At 51.3% G+C, this 22742-nt stretch overlaps 1 protein-coding gene across 9 annotated transcripts in view; it reads right to left on the bottom strand.

Moving 5' to 3' along the window:
- CTIF (cap binding complex dependent translation initiation factor) overlaps window positions 1-22742 on the bottom strand; it is a 297040-nt gene that overhangs the window by 244566 nt on the left and 29732 nt on the right. The window contains exon 2 of one of the 9 annotated variants that reach the window (XM_086682924.1): window positions 18949-19165. The exons of the other annotated variants lie outside the window; for them this stretch is intronic. The gene's annotated coding sequence lies outside the window, so the exon portion shown is untranslated. The remainder of the gene's footprint in view (window positions 1-18948; window positions 19166-22742) is intronic. 9 annotated transcript variants of the gene reach the window in all.

Raw genomic sequence — 22742 nt, 5'->3', positions numbered from 1 at the left:
GAGAATAAATTTCTGTTGTTTAAGCCACTCAGTTTGCAATACTTTGTTACAGCAGTCTTAGCAAACTAAGACACCATCTGCTCACAATGCACCTGCATACACACACACACACACGCACACTATATGCAACACACACATGTATATACACTCACCCGGTAATACATTTTGTGTATTACAAAAACATACACTGGGGTGCCTGGGTGGCTCAGTCAGTTAAGTGTCTGACTTCGGCTCAGGTCATGATCTCACGGTTCGCGGGTTCGAGCCCCACGTCGGGCTCTGTGCTGACAGCTCGGAGCCTGGAGCCCGCTTCGGAGGCTGTGTCTCCCTCTCTCTCTCTGCCCCTCCTGCGCTTGTGCTCTGTCTCTCTCTCTCTCTCTCTCAAAAATAAAGAAACATTAAAAAAAATACCCTAAAATAGAAATTAAAAGATAACAAAAGAAATACACCTAAGAGTTGTAACATTCTTTTCGGATGGGTGCTTACGCACCCCACTTTGGACACCACCAGCTCTGGGTGGCAGGGTGGGCACTAACCACCGATTTCCCCTCTCTGGAGCCCACAGCGCTTGCAGTCTGGAACCCCTCACTCTGCTCTCCCTCTTCAGCTCCCTGATGCTTCCCTGCTGAGCCTGATGCCCCCTGGCAAGGGCTGTGCTCTGGCGGGGGATGGGGGGATGGAGTGGTCCCGCATCCCTGCCAGCCTGGCCCTGCCCAGACACACAAGCTCGCGCAGGGCCTGCTGTGGCCTGACAGGGCACACCGGGTGAGGAGGAGACCCTCAGGAGCACAGCCCTCATTCCTTGGATCATTCTCATGCTCTCCATTCGTCAAAAGTAAACCCCATGGGGAGCAAGGATAGAGCCCACTTCAGGGTGGGGCAGCAGGACACATGCCTTCTGTGGATACGAAGATTTCTGGCCCCTTGCTCTCAGCTAGCAAGGTCATGGGAGTGCACATGGGGTTTCCAGGTGAGAGGGGGAGGGGCAGCCTGGGAGGGAGGGAGGGTTGATGGGCCGCCAGGGAATGTGCGTGCGCTCGTTCCAGAAATCTCCGCCTGGCCCTGCTCAGCTTCCACGTGCAGCTGCCGTGAATGCAGAGGGAACACCCTCTGCCAGCCCCTCCCCAGCAGCTAGGCCAGCTGACAGACCCCAAAGACCCCAGGCATGGTGGCGAGGAGCACAGGCCTCCCATCCCTAACAGCTGGGGCACCCACAGCCAGCGGGACCAGCTACCTAATCTGTGGGGCCCGGTGCAGAATGAAAACGTGGGGCCTTGAGTTCAAAATAAGAATTTCAAACAGTGACAGCTGAGCACTGACCAGGCATTAACCCCTCTGAGCGTGGGGCCCTGAGCAGGCGCAAGACCGCGCGCCTGCGAAGCCGGCCTGCCCACGGAAGAGGGCGGGCCACACTGTCCGTGACACCACAGACCTGCCCAATGAACCCTCTCCTTCTCCACGGCACATTTCAGAAACTGGGGAGGCGGGCTGGGCAGGAGTAGAGGAAAGGTTCATGTTAGGAGACCCCTGTGGCAGGGGGAGGTAAATATTCACCTCTTTGCTCTGTCATCTGGGGGTTAGCAGAGCCCCCATATAGTTTATTACCCAGATAAAAACGATCTGAATGAGCTCCCAGGGCTAAGGGGCCTGACCTTGGCCCCATAGAAGGCAAAGCTACGTTCTCACCTTGGTTCGTCCTCTGTGCTAGTCACCCGAGTGGTTAGGCCTCATTTTCTACACCTACAGATGAGGGCGATACCTTTTTTTATCCCCTTCGTTAAAAAAAAAAAAAAAAAAAAACCAACTTTTTTAATGTTTATTTTTGAGAGAGAGCAAGAGACAAAGCACAAGTAGGGGAGGGGCAGAGAGAGAGGGAGACAGGGGATCTGAAGCAGGCTCCAGGCTCCGAGCCGACAACAGAGAGCCCGACGCGGGGCTTGAAGTCACAAACTGCGAGATCATGACCCGAGCCGAAGTCGGCCGCTCAACCGACTGAGCCACCCGGGCGCCTCATACCCTTCATTTCTTTAACCTCCCACGGTTGTCAGAACATAAATACCAGGTCTAAAATATAAAAGAATGCTAAACACAGATTATTAATACCAGTAATGATAACAAGAAGAAAGGTAATTTTGCTTTGATCCAGCTGGGTGGACAAATGCCACATGCTACAAATGTGTCCTTTTCGGCAGAATTTCCGGAGCCCGGGGCGGGGTGGGGGGGGGTGGTGCGCCAGGGCTGGAGTCCCTGCCCTCCCCAGGAGCATCCCATTGCAGGGGTTTCCTGTGTATTTCTGCCACTTGCATACTGACCTGAGGGCCTCCCTCCTGTGGCCTCTTCTTGAACCCTGATTTGTGCCACGCGGCCACCACACACACACAGTGCCACAGCCTTTCTGGCCACTGAGGATTTCCAGGGTGGGAGGGCCGGGAGAAAACTTTATAGGGCTCATTAGAAAAAAATGCGCTGGCTCATCTGCTGGAGGCAGGATATGAGCTCTGGGAGCAGGGGAGTCGGCCGGCCTGGCTGGGCCCCACCTGTCTCTGGGCTTCCCAGCTCCCGCTGCCCACCAGGCTCCCGCAGCAGCCAGCCCCTGCAGAATGAGGACAGGCCTCTGAAATTTTTACAGCGACTCCCTTTGTTCCTCTCTCCCTGGGGCCCCAGGAGCCAACCTCGGCCTGCGAACGGCAGGCTTGGCTTCTGCTTGGCTGATCAGAGCGATTAGTATGAGCCACTCCTGCTAATTGCTGTCCTCAGCAGCGCCAGGCCCTCCCTGCACTCCTCCCAGAGCCCTCTGCTGGCACACAGCCTCTGCCTGTGGCAGGGACAAAAGTTGCACGTCTTGGGCATCGCAGCGCCCAGGGCTCGGGGCAGGCCTGAGCCAGTATTGATCCATCCACCGAGCGGTTGAGACACATGGGCGTCTCTGCTGAGTCTCAGCCACGGCCTCCTCTCCTTGCCCCATTCAGGGGAACGCCAGGGAGCGTGACTTCAGAACCATCAACTGGCGGGAAGTAAGGTGTCTCTCGCAGGTGGAGAGCTCCCTGGTGGCTTCCCCACTGGTATCTGTGTGCAGCGGGACGGGGCAGAGAACCAGCCGTCGGAATCCCAAGGGCCGGTGGGTCCCTTTCCTGCTCTATCATTTCCCGCATCGACCCAGTACTGGCCCAGCCTCCCTCCCAGGGTTGCTGTGAGCATTACTCGAGGCAACAAACTTCGTAAGAACCATGTGAGTGATTACAGGGAGCTAAGCCTTTACACCCACCGTCTCCAACCCTCCCTCTAGTCTGTGAGATGGATCCCATCTTAGAGATGAGGAAACAGAGGATCAGAAAGGCCTAGACATGATGACCACTCAGCAGGTAAGGGCACATCAGGGGGGCACAGAGGGCCGTGGGGCCAGGGGAGCGCTGTCGTGGTGCCCAGCTCTTCCTGATGCTGAAGTTATGCCCTCCCACACGTCCTACCCTGAGGTTCAGGCCAGGCTGCTCTGGGCCTGAAGATGGCCACTTCCTAAAATGGCTGCCCCCACCGTCAGCCTGCTGGGACCCACGAGGTGGCCTGGTGGGAGGACTCTACGCTGGAAAATGAGGGTCATTAGCAAGGCCATGAGACCAGTTCCTGAGCAGGTCTGGACAGTAGAGCATGGGATGGGTTGTCAGACTGTGGACAAGGAAGGCAGGGCAGGCACCAGAGGGGAGCTGGGATGCTCTGAGAGCATGAGGAGAGAGCTGGTCCTGGAGCGTCTGCCTTTCTGAGGTGTGCCTGTTTCCATCAACGTGCACCTTACGACACGCGCCAGAATGCTGCATCTGTCTGACTCCAAGTGATGACTGTCTAAGTCCCTCTGGGAGAAGACTGATATTCACACTACAGTGTGAATGACTAACACAAACAGGTTGCATGGAGGGTGGGGGGTGGAGTGGGAACCAGAGAGCGGCACAGAAAGGGAGGCAAGAAGATATACAAAATGGGGGTGCCTGGGTGGCTCGGTCGGTTGAGCGTCCGACTTTGGCTCAGGTCATGATCTCACAGCTCGTGAGTTCGAGCCCCGCATCGGGCTCTGTGCTGACAGCTCAGAGCCTGGAGCCTGCTTCGGATTCTGTGCCTCCCTCTCTCTCTGCCCCTAACCCACTCGCATTCTGTCTCTGTCTCTCGCAAAAATAAATAAACATTAAAAAAAAAAAAATTAAAAAAAAAAAAAAAGATACACAAAATGGACACCTGTCTTCTCCCAACCTGGGTGCCACTGGGGGTGTTGGTCATTCTCTTCCTCGTCTCTGGTTAAGCTGCTGCTTGAAGGGACCCCCCCACCCCAATCCTGATGGCCACACAGCCTCCTGGGCGGCAGAGTTCCAGAGAAGGGCAAAGGCCTTGGAATCCAGAAACCCAAATCTAACACTTCTGCTATTAACTAACCAACCATGTGACCTCGGGAAAGTCACCTCTCTGGGCCAGCCCAGTCTCTGTATCTGCAGAAAAGAGGTACTGAACTATCTCACCTCAGATGCCCTTTCCAGTTCTTCTATTTGTTTGCTTGCCTCCCTGTCCCTTTCCCCAGGCCCCCTGGTCAATGTACAGGCAGGAAAAGGAGCAGGCCTGGCACCAATAGGCCGCTACCTTCGTTCCCAGATGCACTGCACAGCAGGCCGCTGCTGGCCTGGCTCAGAGCGGGTGCTCCGCCCTTTCTGGCATCCACGGTGGCCTCAGAGCAGCGGCTGGAACTGGATTCCAGACTAAATATGGAGCCCCAGCCCCAGGCTTCTCCCCACCTGCAAGCCTAGGGTCCCAACCTCTGCAGTTATGGAAAATCATGCCGCGCCCCCTCTGGCCCACCCAAAACGCTGACTCAGAAACTCTGCACACGGGCAAAGGCCAGACAAAGGTCAGGAGGGCCAGAGCAACAATGAACTTTCCGAGCAATCAAAAAACCAGCAACAGAAGGCACTTGCCTATAAAGGAAAACAGGAGCAAGCCCGTTAGCTTCATGCAACGGGGAAGAATGCACAGCAGTTAAGTCCTAGAGCAGGTACGAGTTGATTTTCCAGACCGGAACAGTGACACAAGGTTAAAAATCTAAGACTGCTGACCTCATGAGGCGTTTCTCCCCTCCTCTCCGCTGAAACGGGCCCGTGTGACGTTCGTCTGCCACGCTTCACAAACACACACAAAGAGGCCCACCTCTCTCGAACTGTTTAGGAGAAGCCCAGGTCCAACAAGCAGAGCCCTAAGGGTTTCCAACCTAAAACACCAGGCGGAATCCTCCCCACGATGACGCGGGGTGAACCCCCGCTCACACTCCCTTCTACAGCACCACAGGGGTTGCGGTGCGTCGTGGGTTGGATTCTATCTCGCAGAAAGGCACGCTGAAGCCTTCACCACCACCCCACCCTGTGTACGTGGCCCTATCTGGAAGTAGGGTCTTTGAGGATGTAATCAAGGAAAGTTGAGGTCTTTCTGGTGTTGGATAGGCGCCGAAGGCAGTAACTGGTGTCTTTGTAAAAAGAGGGAAATTCAGGGGCGCCTGGGTGGCGCAGTCGGTTAAGCGTCCGAGTTCGGTCAGGTCACGATCTCGCGGTCCGTGAGTTCGAGCCCCGCGTCGGGCTCTGGGCTGATGGCTCGGAGCCTGGAGCCTGTTTCCGATTCTGTGTCTCCCTCTCTCTCTGCCCCTCCGCCGTTCATGCTCTGTCTCTCTCTGTCCCAAAAATAAATAAAAAACGTTGAAAAAAAAAAAAGAGGGAAATTCAGACACGGGGACACGCACAGGGAGAAGGCCAAGACGGAGGCAGAGATGGGAGCCGTGGATCTACAACGCAAGGAATGCAAGGAACGGCGGCCACCAGGAGCTAGGGAAAGGCAAGGTAGAGACTTCAGAGGAAGCACGGCCCCACCAACACCTTCATTTCAGGCTTCCGGCCAACAGAACTGTGTAAGAATAAACCCGTGTTGTTCTAAGCCACTCAGGCTGTGCTGATGTGTTACAGCGAGCCCCAAAAAGCTGGTATGCACACTCACAAGAGGACCCACCACAAGCCCCTTCCCTGGGCCTTGGTTTCGTTTTCTGTAAAATGTGAAAAGTGGGGCTGGCAGGCCCCTCGGGCTCTGACATCCAACTCTGGGTTCTTGGATCTACTAAGCCCCTGAAGAGAATGGGTGCAGGGTGGGGAGAGAGGATTAACTCAGGGAAGGGTGGAGATGAGCACAGGGCTGACCTCCCCCTGCCTACATTGTGCTGAGGGGCGATGGAAACAGGGGGAAAGCCACCTTAATAAAGGATAGGTCGAGTTCATCTTTGCAAGCTTGCATCCCCCCCCCCCGCCCCCTCCCGATGCAGGACGGGGGTGCGGTAAAGAGACCGAGCAGAGATTCTCGGGGGAGATTCATTTGCGGGACAGGGGTTTTCCTTGTTTTAAATATTCACCAAGATAATAAAGGGAGAGAATAGCAAGAGGCCAGGACAGAGGAGTCACGGGCTCCACCAGGGCAGCAGGGAACAACACGGTGAGGGGTGTGTGGGCACCAGGGGATGAGCCAGTGAGTGTGTCTGCAGGGGTACACAGGGAGGGCAAGGAGGATGAAGGGGAGGCAGTTTGCGAGTCCGGGGCTGCGGGCCTGGGGGGCTAGCTAGATGATAGGAAGGCAAACCCCAGCAGGGTCATGGACAGGGACCATGTGCTGGACTTAGGGGGTGCCTGAGGTCAAGTGTCCAGGAGGCAGGTGAGTGGGATCAGAGGACAGGCCTGGGGTAGAGAGCGGATGTGACTGAAAATGGCACTCAGGTGACAACCAGGGCCACCCAAGGGGCTGAGAGGACACAGGAGGAGAGCAAGTGGGGGAAGGTGCTGGGACTAGGACCCCAGGAAGTCCCCCTTTGACAGGCCACTGAGAGCAGGGAAGATGTGTGAAGCAAGGAAGGCATGGGGGGTGGGGAGAAAAGTGGTGTGGGGGCCAAAGGCAGTGAGAGTTGAGGTGGGAGGGGCTCTCAGGGGGGGCTCCGGCCACCAGGAGAGCCAGCACAGCAACGGAGCAAAGGCAGAATGGCCACGGAGTTGGCACACAGGAGTGTCCCGGTAAGGCCAGGCTTGCGCCACTGCTCCCCAAAAGGCAATGAGGTCCTTGAAGTCTTGTCCCCTTCCGAGCTTGGCCAACTCCATAGATGGTTACCAAGGAGGGAAAGAAGGAAGAGATGGAATGTCCCAAGATACTGTTTTCACCCGTTGCCCATTATCGAATGCGCCTGCCTTCTTGCCAGCGACTTCATAGACCCCGGCGATGCCCCTAGGGTAAAACCTAGAAGAGGGAGTCAGTTATGTTGAAGTATTCCTTTATTTGGACACACTGAGAACATAACTAAGTCAGACTGAAATCTGGTGAAATGCAAAAACATACGTACCAGATCTTGAAATGTTTTTGCTTTTATATAACTCAGATGCTAAAGAAAAAATAAAGCTAAGTTGTCTTAAATATATCACAATCTTCTTGTGGGGGATAAAAACACAGCTAGAACTTGGGACTCGTGGATATTTAGAGCTGAGAATGACCTGGAAGTTTACCTAGTTGCACCTCTCCTTTTACTGGTGAGAACACTGTGGCCCCAGGAAGCCAGCTGGTGTGCCAGAGTCACCTCATTAATTAGTAACAAAGGCAGGACTGGTCCCACTGCCTAACTCCCCTCCAGGCTCCGGGACCGCCAGTCAAACCAAATCAAGGCTACCCTAGTTCAGATTCCACTCAAAACCGTGATGCCCATGTCAACAGGTTGGGAGTTTCAATTATAGTAAAAATTGTACACCCAATGCCTTGGAGTTTGGGTATTATTTTCAAAACTGGCTTGGGGCGCCTGGGTGGCTCAGTCAGTTAAGCGTCCGACTTCGGCTCAGGTCACGATCTCGCGGTCCATCAGTTCCAGCCCCATGTCGGGCTCTGTGCTGACAGCTCAGAGCCTGGAGCCTGCTTCGGATTCTGTGTCTCCCTCTCTCTCTGCCCCTACCCCTCTCACTCTCTGTCTCTGTCTCTGTCTCTCTCTCTCTCTCTCAAAGATAAATAAATGTAAAAAAAAAAAAATTTAAAAAAATAATAAAAAAATAAACATTAAAAAATTAAAAAAGAAAACTGGCTTGACTCAGTTTTTATAACACTCAGAATGGCTGCCTATGGTGATATAGGCTGTGTGGATTATGTGGGCTGCGTAGCTGTGCTCTGAACAGGGGACCCAGAATCGGCCAAGACCCACCAACGTATTGCTCACCAGGCCCTGCACTTAGGAACAGAGCTGTACCTGCCTGGAAGGTGCATCTTTCCTGGCTCTCCCAAAGACTACTTTGGAGATCGGCCAGTGACTGGTGGCTGGGTACCACCTTGGAGTTAATTTAAGTTGTTCCAAGTCTGAGTCTATCTAGATAGAGATAAATTTTTTTTTTTTTTAACTGGAAATCAAAATGGGGTGCCTAGGTGGCTCAATCAGTTAAGCGTCTGACTCTTGGTTTTGGCTCAGGTCATGATCTCACGGTTCGTGGGTTAGAGCCCCACGGAACCTGCTTAGGATTTTCTCTTCCTCTCTCTCTGCCTCTCCCCACTGCTCTCTCTGCCTCTCCCCAGCTCGCTCTCTCTCCCTCTCTCTCTCTCTCTCTCAAAAAAGAAATATATGAATATAATGTACATTTAAAGATATACATATATAACTGGAAATCAAGGCCTTCACCTATAAATTCAGACCTCTTCCAAAAATAAAATAGATCACTAGAAAAATCAGCAAAGAGCATGCCAAGTAAATTTCCACAGGAAGAAATATACATGGCCTATCAATTCCTGAAAAATCTTCAGGCTCACTAGTAATCAAAGAAATGCAAAGCTAAATGAGAGCCAATTTTACACACATCAAATTGGGAAGGGGGGAAAGGAATGCTAACACCCAGCGTTGGGGAAACGGGTGTTCTCACATGCAGCTAGCGGGGGCGAAAATACTCGCTGCAGGTGTTTTTTAAAAATCCCGAGACGTACGCATAACCTGGGAGTCAAGAAAATAACCAAAGGCGTCTTCAGCAATTCACTACAAGTACGTCCACAGGAAAAATAAACACAGAGGTCACAACCCGCAAGACAGCCAACTTCAAACCTCAGCTCTTCGGAGTCCGCATTAGCAGCGCCACAACGCTCACAGAGCATTCGTCCGAAGAGGAGAACATTTGCAGGAGCCTGTTCTTCGCTCTAACTCAGGTACCAAGAGTCATGAAGCTGAGGCAGGAAAAGAAAGGGTGAGACAAGAGCACGTGACACAGAAAGGGTGTGTCACTGAGCCCTACAGTAGTCCTCGGCCACCGGGTCAGGAGCTCAAAGGCTCTGAGCGGATCCTGTCCCTGGAGCGGAGGAATGACCGTCAGTGCCCCTTAGCAAAGTCCCAGCAGCCTCACGAGACTGGCGGGGACTGTATCTCTTGCGAGCTCCAGCCCTCCAAGGGGCAGAACGAAAATCCCACAGGCCCCTGTTCACAGCTTTGCGTCTTACAAGTATGGGCTCTTCAAAGCGAGCCTTTGAGGATGGGCCATCCGCCAAGTCTGCACTGGAGCCAGTGCTGGCGTCCTTCCAGCAGGTTGCCCCAGGGGTGAAGGTGATGTTGGCGTCAAGGCTGTGTTCCCAGGCCCCACGCCAACCTCACAGAAGACCATGGGGTCCTCTGATGGGCTCCAGCAACACCCGTACCCTGGCCCCCCACCCTTCCAAGGGAAACTGCAGAGAACGGAAGACACACAGGAAACAAATGGAAGAGACTGTCCCTGTCCCCCAGGCAGATGCCCTCTCTCCTCACTAGCCTTTCTAATGTGCTTTTAGAGCCACTGAAGACCTTCCCGGGTGATGGAAATGATCTTTAGTTTGGTCTGAGCAATGGTTACAGGAATACAAACATCTGTCAAAATCCCTCAGGCCATGCGCTAAAGATTCATGCGTTTCTCTTGTATGTAAGTTATACTTCAGTAAGTACTGTTTTAAGAGGAAAAACGCATTGATGGCTACAGGAAGCATGATCAGCAAACCAAATGGTACAGAGCCAGGTTCCTGGCCTTGGGGGCTGTGAGCAACAGAGGGGCAGGAAAGACCCTGGGGGGGCAGCGTGGAGGGATGAACCAGATCTGTGGTTTCCGGCTGGGAATCTATGAAAAACACATATTCTTGGGCTCTATCCTACTTTCTGAATCACACATAGAATGAGTTTGGGGAACAGAAATCTGCATTTTGATAAGCTCCTTGGGTGATAGTAATGTTCCCTGGGGTCCAGGACCAACATCTAGAAACTGTGCCCAATGTGCTTATAAAGGTTCTGACCTTTAGGGGTCACAGTCCCTGGTTCTTTGCAGAAAGCAGTATACGGCCAAGAGAAGGGTGGAAATAAAATGGGGTGATCAGAGTTGGGCGACACAGGAAGGCTTCCCATCTTACATTCTCTCCAATCAAAAGCCTAAACCCTGACCTTAAATCTCAAAAGGGTGACCCTACTCCGTTGTGCGGTTTGTGTACTGCTCAAAGACATCCGTCGAAGACACTGAATAAGGGCGGGGAACCAGCTCATATCCCATGTGTCAAACCACGTGCCCTAATGCAAGGCTGCAGCCACCTGCAGAGGAGAAGTGGAAAGATCTGCTTTCCTCCAAATTCATCCACCAAGATAAAGGGTGCCTTTTCCTAACCCTGACAAAGGTGCTGCATAGTTAACAGAGCTTAGTCTGCAGACCGAGCAGGGTCAGGAAACGCTCATGTTCTTTCAACAAAGCACGTGTTTTCAGTCCTGGCTCCCTGAGAACAAGAGAAGTGATTTGATATTCAAGGCACCACCTGTCCTGCCACTTTCCATCAGTCCCCAACTCCATCCTAGCGCTCCTTGTCCCTCGTCCTTCCCCAGATATTACCTGCTTTCTGCCCGTCCATGGTCGGGTTAAGCTGCTCCCACCGCCTATCAAACTTCTCACCGGTCACCTACCCAGTCATTGGCGCCTTTCGCAACGGGATCGGCGCTCCCGCCCCGCCCCGCTCAGGTGCCCAAGCACGGAGGACGGAGCAGGGAGGAGGCAGGCGGGTTCCAGGTCCCGCAAAGCCATATGATCTTGTTGGAAGATGATTATAACGCGAATTACAATAAGGCATGAGCAAGGAGCACGTGCAGCAGGGGGCATGCTGTCTGTTAATTATAAAACTCATACACTACCACCTAAAAATAGTCCAGCTTCCTCCCCTGCCAATCCATAAATCCAAGAGTAATGAAACCTGAGTTCAAAGCTCTCTTGGGTTGGTATCGCTCTCATTCCTATGATGCACTATGAGGCACATCACACATTCCTATGACACACTTCACACTCTTAAGAAAATTAGGGCAACACGGCATTCATTAAAGTTTTCTGCAGCACCTAACTCCACAGACTACCAATTGGACTGAACTCCCTTTTTCCAGATCCATTTCTCTGTCCCTCTTTGCTCTTTGGGAGGCCTAAGAACCCGCCAGGACCAATGCTTAGGGCACTGCCGTCAGGCCACCACCGCCCCCAACCCCCAGGTAGGACCGCCCCCAGGGCCAGATGGGATGAGGGATCAGTCACACAGCAGGTGCAACCGGGGCTGTGCTCGGGCTCCGTCCAGTCCCACTGCCCAGGGGCTCCCTGGAGGTCAGCGTGAAGGTCGGCCACCATCACAGACAAGGCATGGTGAGAGGAGTGAGGAGTGGCCCTAGGCGTACTGGAGGTGCTGACCCACAGTCGCCCAGTCCTCAAATGGCCCAATCAATGCCATTCAACAGATACGGGCTGGCAGCTTGCTCTTCTGAGAGAGGGTGGGGCAGTGTGACCAGGCATGGGGTCTGGAGTCATGAGACCGGGGTTGGAGTCCCGACTCTGCCCCTTACCGGAAGTATCGCTTCAGGTAAACTGCTTAATTCTCTGCCTCGGTTTCCCATCTGTAAAGTGGGGCAATCCCATGGGGTTGTTGTAAGGACTGCGTGAACTAGAATCTATAAAATGCCTAACGCTTAGTGATGGCTCAAATGATCATATTATTACCACCACCAGTACCGTTCCTCTGCCTCCACTATCACAGTCCCTGTGATAGCTGGGACCACCCTGTGAGCTGGGAAGCCATGAAGGTACACAGATCGTCCCTGTGTGGAGAAGCACACTGGCCCCAGCAGGCAGCCCTACGTGACCCTGAGTGCCACAGAAGCCCATTCAAGACACAGAGGGAACCCTGAGGCCAGAGGGCACAATGGGAGGGAGGCAGGGAGAGGCGGGGAGGCCTTATCTGCCGGAGGCCCACAGAGGCCCACACGGAGTCGACACCATCGCTCCATGCCTCCTCCGTCCCCGAAAGGCAGGCCTTAGGCCTGAGGGTCTTGCACAGAAAGGGTTCTCAATCCCCCTCCTTTTTGTTCTGACCTATGCCTTCACTTCGTCCCCACTGCCATCACCCCCCTGTCCCAGTCGCCTGGGCCGAGAGGCCGGTTCCTGATGGGCGTCCCTGTCCCTGGCTGCCTCACCAAGCCTCTACCCTTGGGCCCCACGGTTTGTCCCCAAACATCCCCATGAAGCTGTCAGCTCCTCTATGTACAGTTTGGGTAGAGGGTACACCTGACACTCAGGGGACCCCACCCTACAGGCCCCAGCCCCACCTGCTTTCTGGGACATATACATCTTTCTGGTGCCTCTCTCCTCGGTACACAGGCTGTCCTCCTGGCGGGGGGGGGGGGGGGGGGGAGATACCCTCTCCACCCAACTCCAGCCCCCCCCCCCCCCCCGCCAACCTGGAGGGCCACTGCGCCCACCTCAGACACAAGGTCCTCCCTGCTTTGTCCCACAACATCCCCAGCACTTACTTCTAAACTGAGCTCTCTGCCACTTGACCGTAGCTTTTCCTGGGGTGGCATTGGTGGGGGGAGGGGGAGGGATGCTTAACATCTTCCTGCCCACAGCCTTCCCTCCTGCCACGGGACAACACCCTCCTATCGGGTGCCAGGAATGTATTCAGAGCTCAGTGAACACTTGCAGGAAGGACACACACTCTAGACTTCAAGTACCACACAAGCCCCAGAAAGAAAGAAATGAGGTAAAGGGGGTTACGGGCTCCCTGACCCCAGAGAGCGAACCGGCCGCTAGCTGTGCTCCATTTTTGCCAAGAGAGAAAGTGTCCCCTTCCCCCCCCAACCAGTTGCTCTTCTTTCCCCTTGTCTAAGCTCCTCAGAGGAAGTGCTGATAGTCAGGAAAATGCCAGAAAAGCTGCAGGAACCCATTGAGGAGAGGGGAACATTTACATGCAACCCAGACACAGGCAGTGGAAAAGAAAAAAATGAGAAGGAAAAGCCTTGGGACAGGGAGATGGGGGCAGGGGGGGGGTGGACAGGACAGACTAAAGCCCCCAAACCTAAGGTAGTAGCAAGAATTATTCCTGAAAATACAAGGACTAAAGTGTAATTCTGGACACAGGACTGACTGCTGTGTTATGTAATTCATACCGGGATTTGGTAGATGCCAGGATATTCCCCCACGAATGTCAAAAATCAGTGGTCAGGGGGCACGTGGGTGGCTCAGTCGGTTGAATGTCTGACTTCGGCTCAGGTCATGATCTCGCGGTCTATGAGTTCGAGCCCCGCGTCGGGCTCTGTGCTGACAGCTCGGAGCCTGGAGCCTGCTTCGGATTCTGTGTCTCCCTCTCTCTCTGCCCCTCCCCCGCTCATGCTCTGTCTCTCTCTATCTGTCAAAAATAAATAAACAACAACAAAGAAAATCAGTGGTCAGCTGTGGTATTTGTGAAAACGGAGTCTTCCCTCACTGCGCAGTGGAAAGTGGACAGAAATGGATGTCGCAGAGCTGGGGCTGGCGCGATGTTGAAGAGGGACGTGTAATGAATGGCATGGCAAAGTCAGGGCAAGTCACGGGTAAAGGGGAAGAAGTCGGCTGTAAGGCAGGCCTGCAGAAGCGTCTCGTTTCTGGAGCAACAGAAGGGGGTCTGGGATAACCGAGGCCCTGACGCTCCTGGCGAGGGGGTTAGCTGCTTTCTAATCCCCCCCCCCCCCCCGTGACTCTACACACTGCCAAGGGCTCCCTGGGGGCCTGTTCTCCACTGAGGTTCAGGCCACACCCTGATTCCTGGGGAATCAGGAAAAAGCAGAAATAGAGGCCGGCCTCTGGGACAGAAAAATGGGAACCCTAAGAAAGAATGCTCCACGACAGGAGAAGCAGCCTGGCACACTGGATGGACACGACCTGTGCTTCCAGGAAGAGGGCTGGTCCCAGCAAACTGTGGCCAGGGAAAAAAAGCCCCCAGCAGAGAGTATTCCCAGAAGGTGGGACAAGGTGAAAACCCCAATTTTCCAGCTAGCAGTGACATGCTTCACCAAGGAGTCAGGGGGTCCCAAGTTGTTCGGTTTGGGCCCAATCTTAGGACATAGACAACATAACTGATATAAGGGGAGGTGGAACTGGAGGTCCCCAGGGTGTTACTGCTGAAGGCTGGTCGGCATAGGTCACGCGAGAGTGAGAACTTTTCGGCGCCTCCGCCTCCATCCTGTGACACTAAATTCTAATGAGCAGAAATCACAATTCAGACAGGAATATACCTGGAGTGGAGGAAGCAGCCCTGAGACCACCCTGTCCCTCCGCTCTAACTCTTGCTTACCAGGTCAGAGATGTGTGTTTGGCCTCCTGAGCAAACCTCCTCACACACCAAAAGAACCCCTATGCCGATGACCCTCACCAAGCATTCTGCCAGGGAGAAAAAGCAGGGTAACTTCAGACTGGCTTTCGGGTAAACTGGCTACCCCTTGGGATGATCAGATAAATCTGAGCTTATAATAAATACAAACCTGTAGCACAACTCTGACCTAGCTGGCAGACAGGGGGCAAGCAACCATCTCTTTTTTACTAGATAGATACAGAGACAATGGACAGATGGATGGGTGGACGGATAGACAGATGGATAGGTGGACGGATAGACAGATGGACAGATCAATGGATGGATGGATGGACAAACAGACGGATAGGTGAATGAGTGGATGGACAAATGGACAGGTGGATAGGTGAACAGACAGATGGATGAATGGACAGAGAGATGGATGGATGGACAGATGGATGGATGGGTGGCTGGTGGATGGATGGATGGATGGACAGAGGGACAGATGAATAGATGGATGAATGAACAGATGGATTGGTGGATAGATGGGTGGCTGGGTGGATGGATGGATGGATGGATGGATGGATGGACAGATAGACAGATGGACAGTTGGATGGACAGATGGATGGGTGGATGGATGCATGGGTGGGTGGGTGGATGGATGGATGGATGGATGGACGGACTAATACTTTCATGAGCCATTTGTCAGCCAGAGGCTTTAGAGAAGCTTCCATTTAATTATCCAGTCAGAAGAATGAGGGGCCTCAAGAAAGCTTACATCTGGCTTCAGAGCCGGAAATACAGGTATGAAAAGATAATAATTAGTGTGGGTCTCTGCGGTCACACGCAGCTCCTCCTCCATGCCCTCCCCCTGAAAGAGTCAAATACTCCCACTAGGCAGACAAATGAGCACATGAAGAGAGCTGAGAAAGCAGAGCTCCATCTGGGAAAGAATCCTGGGAATTAGGGACAAGGCCCTGGGCTGCATAGAGGCCTCCCTCAAGCAGCAGAAATGCCCATTACTTCAGGAAAAGATGACAGGGGTGTGTGTGTGTGTGTGTGTGTGTGTGTGTGTGTGTACATATGCACATGAGTGAGAGAGAGAGAGAGAGAGAGAGAGCGAGCGAGAATGCAAGAGAAAGCTGGGCGAGAAAGAGCCAATAGTTATTTCTGAGTAGGAAAAAGTCATGATAAAAAAAAAAAAAAAACCACAAACATTTCATGGGGAAAGAATAGTTTTCTCAACCAGCAGCACTGAGACAACTGAATATCCATATTATAAAGGAATAAGCTCGACTTACACTTCACATCCGACACCAAAATTCACCCAAAAAGATCACAGCCCTAAATGTAAGAGCATTACAAAACTCTTAGAAAACATAGGAATAAATCCTCGTGACCTTGGATGAAGCCATCGTTTCTCAGCTATGACACAAAACCACAAGCAATAACATAACAAATAAATAAGGATCCATTGGACTCCATCAAAATTAAAAACATTGGGCCTCAAAGAACACGATGAAGAAAGTGACATGACAACCCTTGGGGGAAAATACTGCAAACCACAGATCTGATAAGGGCATAGTATCTAGAGTATATAAAGGACTGTTACGAATCAACAATAAAAGGACAAAGGACCAAATTAGGAAACAGGCAAAACTTTGAAGAGACATCTCTCCAAAGAAGATACACAAGTGGCCTACAGCCCTTGGATGAACAGGTAAACCTGAGCGTTTAATACCACAAAGCACTTGAAAAGATGCTCAACATCCTTAGTCATTGAGGAAATGCAGACCGAAACCACAGTGAGACAGTACTTTACAGCCACTGGGATGGCAAGGCTCAAAAAGACACATAATACCCAAGTGTGGGTGAGGATGTGAAGAAACTAGACCCCTCGTCCATGCCTCACGGGACTGTAAAGTGGTCCTGCCACTTTGGAAAACAGTCTGGCAATTCCTCAAAAGGTCATTACCACATAAACCCAATAATTCTACTCCAAGGTACCTATCCAAGAAAATTAAAAACAGGTCCACACAAAAACGTGTACATGAACGCTCAGGGTAGTACTATATAGTATTCATCATAATAACTGAAATATGGTAACAACCCTCAAATGATCTCTCATTGGCTAATGGATACATTAAAATGTGGTATAACCATATACTGGAATATCATTTGGCCATAAAAAGGAATAAAGCACTGACCCATGCTACAACATGAACCTTGAAGGCACTATATTAGGTGAAAGAAGCCAGACACAAAAGACCGCATTTTCTAGAACTCCATTTACGTGAGAGGTGCAGGATAGGCAAATCCACAGAGAAAGAGAGTAGATGAGTTGTTGCCTAGGGCTCAGGGAGTTGGAGAGAATAAGGAAGGAGGTCATGGAAATGCGCTGGATGGCACTCTTCCAGAAAACAAAAAATGATGCATCTAGAAAATGTTCTGGATAGAAGACATTGTTGCACAACATGGTGAACATATTAAAGCCACCTACTTTTTTATTTTCATTTTCTTATTATGTTTTTAATTTTAATTCCAGCATACTTAACATACAGTGTCATGTTAGTTTCAGGCGTACAATGTCGTGATTCAACAATTCTATACATTACTCAGTGCTCATCATGACAAGTACGCTCTTTAATCCCCATCACCTATTTCACCTGTCCCCCCCACCCCACCTCCCCAACCATCAGTTTGTTCTATATGGTTGAGAGTCTGTTTCTTACTTTATTCTTTTGTTTCTTATTCCTTTATTCTTTTGTTTCTTAAATTCCACGTATGAGTGAAATCAGAAAAAGCCACCTACCTTAAAAGGGTGAATTTTTATGGTATATGAATTGTATCTCAATAAAGCTTTTATTTTAAAGAAATAGCAGAGAAAGAACCAGAGATGAGGGCCACGCAGGGCCATGGCATATGTTTGGGTGACCTGACTGAAGACAAATGAAGAAAGACCAAAAGAAGTGTGAGAGACACCAGGCAGAAGGGCACATCTCAGGAACCAAGCACTCACATTCTGTATGGATTAACATCTCTGAGGGCAAAAAGAGTAATAGATCCCCAAAACAAGACCATTTCCTTCTGGATTTGGCTTTTGACACCACCTGCCTCAAAAACCCGAACTCCGTCACCACCCTCTGGTCCTGAGGCAGGGACACATGTCAGATTCCGTTTTACCCGACCACCCTGTCTAGGATGGATGAGGCAGGATTCTTCTGGAGCCACAGTTGCTTGTGGTTTTCTCCTCATGTCTCAAATCTCAAGTTCACTCTGAGAGTCAGTCCGAGTCCCCAGGCCAGTTTGCTATGCTCGGTATCGGACCACGACACAGGGACCCTGGGCAGACCCCTCTCTGCCCAGGTCATTAAAAGGGAAGGGAGGCTGTGACTCATGCCTGACGCTATGCCTGAGTCAGACCTCCCACCTGACGCCTTCCAGATGACGCTCTGATCAGATTCACTCGTCAGTGGCTTTTCCTAAGCAGGTACAATGATTTCTCTTTAGTAATTCCTCTCATAACACTCTCTTAGAGGCTCTGGATGCACATTTGCTATCGTGGCTGACAACATGAAGGGCTCTAATATCACACATCCCACATAAGCGGCTCTCAGAGTTTTAAGAATAATTAGCAATTTCAACCTTTTAGAATACTATTCCCTCGATGAAGAAAGCCAAAAAACAAAACCAGACAAAAGACAAGCCCTGAAATCACCAAACACCAAGCTTATGAAGCAGAGAAAGGATTATAGTCTAAATTAGTAAAAGGTACAGTTGAGGGGCACCTGGGTGGCTCAGTCAGTTGAGCGTCTAACTTCAGCTCAGGTCATGATCTCGTGGTTCGTGAGTTTGAGCCCCACCTCAGGTTCTGTGCTACAGCACAGAGCCTGCTTTGGATCCTCTGTCTCACTCTCTCTCTGCCCCTCCCCTGCGCGCTCTCCCTCTCTCTCTCCAAAATAAACATTTGGGGCACCCAAGCGGCTCAGTGTGTTAAGCGTCTGACTTTGGCTCAGTCATGATCTTACGACTGGTGAGTTCAAGCCCCACGTCGAGCTCTGTGCTGACAGCTCGAAACCTTGGAGCCTGCTTTGGATTCTGTGTCTCTTTATCTCTCTGCCCCTCCCCTGTTTGTGCTCTGTCTCTTTCTCTCTCTCTCTCTCTCTCTCTCTCTCTCTCTCTCTCTCAAAAATAAATAAACATTTAAAGAAAATTTTTTAAGATTCAAATAAATAAATATTTTTAAAAAGTATATATATACAAAATAAATAAATAAGAGGTACAGTCGAGCAGACCGAATCCTACCTATGTCATTTTCCTCTGTTTTGTTTGTGTCATACACATATCCTGTACTTGGGTCTCCATGGGACCATGTTTTATTTGGTTTTACTTTACAAACTTGGTGTTGGCGATTCAACAGCGAGGCCTCAGCTGGCACAGTGAATCTGGAAACCAGGAGTCTCCGTGCAGAGGCGGCTTTTCGCCTACTTATTCCGGCGTGTGTGTTGGCTGAAGTAGAGACCTACAGAGAAAAGGGACCGGGAAAGTGCAAACAGCAGTGAGCGAGGCCCCGGATGAGGATACCAGCGAGAGGTGGGGCAATCGGGCAAAGGTCCTCAGATGAACAAAGCCTCATCTCAGAGAAAGGCTGTAAGTTACCAATGAGCCTGGCCTCCCACAATTATTGCAAAACATTTATGTGTTTTTGCTTTTCCAATAAAAACAGCCAGGCCTCAGCATCCCTGGGTGGCTCAGCCGGTTAAGTGTCTGACTCTTGATTTCAGCTCATGATCTCACGGTTCGTGGGACAGAGCCCTGCGTCCAGCTCTGCACCCACCGCACGGAGCCTGCTTAGGGTTCTCTCTCCCCCCTTCTCTCTGCCTGGCCCTCTCCTGTTTGCTCTTGCTCAAAAAAAAATAATAATAAATAAATAAATTAATTAATTAAATAAATAAAGGAAGTCGCTCTGTCTCAAAATAAATAAATAAACATTTTAAAAAAATGGCCAGGCTGGAGGAGCAGAGACAGCACTATGCTCTGCTAAGTGCCTCTCTCCTGGGCTGGCGGCTGACCTGGCAAAGCCCCAACGGCCATGTCTGCCCTTCCGAAGGTCAGTGCTGCCCCGGGCAGCTAGGGTGCAAGTGACCGCACAGCCACAGCTCCCCAAAGGCAGGCGCACCTGCTCCCGAGCCAGGGCCAGCGGGCACACCTGGGTGTCTTGCATAATGCAGGCACTGCTGCCCAAGGTCAGCAAGAGACCATCCACAAGCCCCAATTGTTCTCCGGCAAGCTCTCTCTGAGGCCAATTGTTCTACGAGGCACGTTTCTCCAGCTCGGGGCCCGCCTGGCAGGCCCTGGGTCCTCCACAAATGTTTGCTGTTGGCTTCTCGGGATGAAATTGGGAAAGCACTCTCATTTACGAAAGCCTTGGTCCAGACAAGCGCCCTTACTTGGGCAGTCTCCCTTAGAAGGAGAGGACCGCAGGAATAGTTGCTGCAGTTTATTTATTCCAGATAACCAGGGCTTGGAGCCGGGGCCAGAACCCGGGGGGCGGATGCATGCACAAAGCAGCTTTCATGAAAATGCACGCCAAGCAGGCAGCAGTTGTGATGTGCCTGGGCTGGGCAGTGGAGAGCATCCCAGGAGAACAGCGCTAGACCGAGAGGCGGGGTCTCCACTGACCATCCCTCCCACCTTGTGGGGCGAGGGGGGCTGCTCAGGGGGGCGCATAGATACATAAATGCACCTCTGACTCATTCTCGAGATCGGAGGGTCTCACACCAGGCCTCAGCTCTCCTCACCGTGCATTGCTAAAATCCCACGGCATCGTCTTTAAACCCCCTTAAGGCAAAAAAAAAAAAAAAAAAAAAAAAAGTGAAAATTAATCTAATTAAAGTCGACAGTGTTCACAGTAAGGAAAATTCTGGTATTTTGCCAAGAGTCTCTCTCCCCAGCCAGCGCCAGCTCTGTGGGTAAAGGGCACGAGGTTGGGAGCCTGACAGGCCCAAGCTGGAGTTCTGGCTCTGCCACTCAGCTGTGTCACCATGGGGACATCTGTCAAAGAGGCAAGAGTGACACTTACTTTTTTTTTTTTTAATTTGTTTAATGTTTGTTTATTTTTGAGAGAGAGAGACAGAGCATGAGCGGGGTGAGGGGCAGAGAGAGAGAGGGGGACACAGAATCGGAAGCAGGTTCCAGGCTCTGAGCTGTCAGCACAGAGCCCGAAGCGGGGCTCGAACTCCCGAACCGCAAGATCGTGACCTGAGCCGAAGTCAGATGCTTCGACTTGTGACCGACTGAGCCACCCAGGCGCTCCAAGAGTGACATTTACCTTTCAAAACTGCTAAGAGCATACGAGAGTTAAAAGCTATAAAGCCCCCCACCCAATGCGAAAGTCAGCCCCTCACGCCCCATTGGCTCGAGCCCGACCCACCGACCCCGATGGGTGCCTGTGCTCCCAGATCCTTGCCCCCAGGAGTCCTGGCAGTGGACGCAGGACTTGCTGTATCTCAAGGTGTTAGCTCCAGGGAGGGAGGATCCCCAAAACCCGGCCGAACCCAACACCTTTCCTGGCTATTACTGTCTCATCTCATTTGGACCTGTCAGCAGCCCTGTGAGGCAGGCAGGAGACTGGCTGGTATTTCTATCATCCCCATCTTAGATGCAGAGAGGGGAGTGAGCCTTGGGCTAGGTCTCATGGGAAGTTACCCCCCAGAGCTGAACCTCAGACAGTCCAGCACGCTGTCTGATGATACTGAGCATCCAGACATCCCACTACATTCCCTAGGCGGATGGAACATCATCCACGCTTCCCAGTGTGCGACTGGATGTTCAGAAATAAAGCAAACGTGACATTCTATCTGTTCCAGACTTGAGCCTGAAGGAGGTCTGGCAGCTTGTTTTTGTGTTCCGAGAGGAGCCAGCCATCTTGAAAGAGGCCAGCTGCGCTCAGACCACCATGTTAGAAGGAAGTCAAACTAACCGCACAGAGATGCCACACAAAGATACCATCTAGAAATACCACAAAGAGATGTCACAAAAAGAACAGAGGGCCCCAGGAGGACCCTTTCTTTACTGGTTCTGCTTCTCTGGAGAATCTGCCTAGGCCAGGCTCCTTGAGGCCAGGAGCCAAGTATGATTTGCCTTTGACCCCTCAGTCCACAGCGTCCCGCTCAGACTATCAGGAGACCACTCACACATCCAGAAATAGCGGATGGGCAAATACACTATAATGCGGCCAAATGAGAGACTATCACACACTTGGGAAAAACGCAAAGAGGGCCACTATGTGCTGGTGTAGGCGAGATCTACAGAATATTCTGATAGGTGAAAGACCAAAATACAGGATCGCATTTTCAGTATGTCCCCTTTGAGGTAAGAGAAGGCAAAATAAGAATTTATTCCTTGCAGTACATGAAGAAATATGAAAGAAGAAACAAATTATTAAAGGTGCCACCTACTGTGATTATGTTTTTTAAGAAGCATTCTTATCTTTTATTTTTCTGCTTTATTTATAAGCGAAATAATATGGCGTCTGGGATTCATGTCAAAAAGTCCACACGTAGACAAGCAAACAGCAGAAAAGAATCAAGCCTGGCCACGAGAGGATAACTGGGAAAGCTGGGTGATGGGTCTCCAGGGGCTCATTAGAATAGTCTGTCTACTTTTACAACTGTTTGAAATCTTCAGTAGTGTTTTTTAAAAAATTGTTATTTCTAGGAGAGAGTAGGACAAGAAGGAAGGGGGGTGTGGTGGATGGGGACAGAGCGCGAACGATACTTCCGTACTTCAGAGCGTATCTTTTTTTAATTATTGAGGTAAAATTCACATAGTACCTTCACAGTGTTGTGTAACCGCCTCTACTTGTTCCAAAGCATTTTTATCACATCAAAACCCCTTACCCGCTGAGGCACTGATTTCCTCTTCCCCCCCATCTCTTGCCCTTGCTAACCGCCTACCTTCATTCTGTCTCTAGGGATTTACCTATTCTAGATAGTTCATACAAATGGAATCATACAACACGTAACTTGTCTGGCTTCTTTCGCTTAGCATGATGTTTCTCAAGTTTATCCACATGGTATCATGTATTAGGACTTCAT

The sequence above is a fragment of the Puma concolor genome, chromosome D3, assembly GCF_028749965.1.
Source record: "Puma concolor isolate L17-30 chromosome D3, mPumCon1.1.hap2, whole genome shotgun sequence".
Lineage (NCBI taxonomy): Eukaryota > Metazoa > Chordata > Mammalia > Carnivora > Felidae > Puma > Puma concolor.
Note: the sequence above shows the minus strand (reverse complement) of the source record. Positions and strands in the feature narration are given on the sequence as shown.